This window comes from Trachemys scripta, chromosome 22 (genome assembly GCF_013100865.1).
Source record: "Trachemys scripta elegans isolate TJP31775 chromosome 22, CAS_Tse_1.0, whole genome shotgun sequence".
Classification (NCBI taxonomy): domain Eukaryota; kingdom Metazoa; phylum Chordata; order Testudines; family Emydidae; genus Trachemys; species Trachemys scripta.
In genome coordinates, this window is record NC_048319.1 from 2,274,887 (window position 1) to 2,276,926 (window position 2,040).

A 2,040-nucleotide genomic window follows, 5' to 3' on the forward strand; every position below is an offset into this window, starting at 1 on the left:
GCAGAACTAATTCCTATTCAGTTCTAAATGATTGTTGTTGTTATTTATTATGGATGCTCAGGCCTGGCAGAATTTGATTTTTAGTTTTTATAATTTTGATGGCTAATATGGATGTTTATTTTTAGGCTTTTTTCCCATTTGTATTGATTTATATTTGCACAGTTGTGGGAAATTACGGGGGAGATCAGACCATAGAAGGGGGTCAGACAATTATTTAATGACAATGGACACTGAGATTCAAAAGTTTAAAGCTTTATAATGGTTGAAACACAAATTGCCAGCATCACATATCAAAATATCCTTAAATCAAACGCAAGCCGCATTTTTCTTACTTTGCCTAGCTGTAAATTTCTATGATCATGGATGGAAATATTATTTTAATTGGTTTATGTGTGTATGGTGAAATTGACATTTACTGACAAAATTCCAAGCCTACTTATGATGTATTGCAGTGGTTGAGATCAGGGTCCCGTTGGGCGAGACCCTGTGCTGAGAGCCAGTCCCTGATTCAAAGACCTTATCTGTTTCTAGCTGGATACAGGGTAACTCCCCCCAAAATACACCATTTAACCCCATCCTGGTTGGATTGTGCTCTGACAGAGCCCTGAGATACCGGACACCTTCTTACAATTTGGCAGCATCGTACATCTTGTCATGCTGTTGAAGCCTCGTTGAATTGTACTCCGTGCCCTGTCCTAGTACTGTTGTGAAGATCTTATCATGTCAAAACGACTCCCGCTCTTGGCTAATCCTGAGTGGAATCTGCAATTCCACACTTGAAGTCGGCACGGCAGCTGTTATTTGGATTGCTTGTTTTCACCTGACCTTGCAGCTTGATGCGAGAGAATGTGGATGTCATTGAAGGGTGAGTCAGGATGGCCATAAATGAGAAAACAAGATCACTCTGTCCTAAATTCTGCTTTACCTGACTTTCCTTTGGGGATGGCAGAAAACAAAAGATATCAACTGAAAGAAACTCACACAACACATACCCACTGAACTAAAGTTACCAGCTCCTATTGCCATGGGCAGGGACTATTTTTTTATTATGTATTGGGACAGTGCCTAGCGCAATGAGGCCCTGACTGGGGACTCTAGGCACTATTGCAAACCAAATAAATAACAATACTGAGTACTTGAATGCCCTGCTCCTGGAATTAAGCCTGGAGTTATTCTTGTTTCTTTTTGTCTGAGTTGTAAAGCATTAGTGTGATATTTGCACTACACATCACACTGCTGTAAAGCAAAGAGCACTGAACAGCTTGTGAACTAGCGTGAGCAGAGCACACCTTAGGGGAGGGGCAGGCAACCTATGGCACACGTGCTGAAGGCGGCACATGAGCTGATTTTCAGTGGCACTCACACTGCCCGGGTCCTGGCCACCGCTCCGGGGGGCTCTGCATTTTAATTTAATTTTAAATGAAGCTTCTTAAACATTTAAAAAACCTTATTTACTTTCCATACCACAATTGTTTAATTATATATTATAGGCTTATAGAAAGAGACCTTCTAAAAACGTTCAAATGTATTTCTGGCAGGCGAAACCTTAAATTAGAGTGAATAAATGAAGATTCAGCACACCACTTCTGAAAGGTTGCTGACCCCTGGCTTAGGGAGCGGGGTGCAGCACAGTGTGGGTCCGTGAGTGAGGGTAGTGAGCAGGTCACAGTGAGTGGGCACCGTGATCCATTATATGGTGCAAGGTTGCACCATCAGCATGATGCAGTGGAGTACACGTAGTGAGTAAGATCCTGTGAAGGACATGCAGTAACCTAGTCATCCAGTTCAGGATTGCAGTGCTTGGAGCAGTGAGCGGTGGGAAAACTCAGCGCAAGGTGCATGCCTGGTGCAGTGGGAGATATCCTAGCCTATCTCCTAGAGCGAGGAGGGACCTTGAAAGGTCATCGAGTCCAGCCCCCTGCCTTCACTAGCAGGACCAAGTATTGATTTTGCCCCAGATCCCTAAGTGGCCCCCTCAAGGATTGAGCTCACAACCCTGGGTTTAGCAGGCCAATGCTCAAACCACTGAGCTCTCCCTTG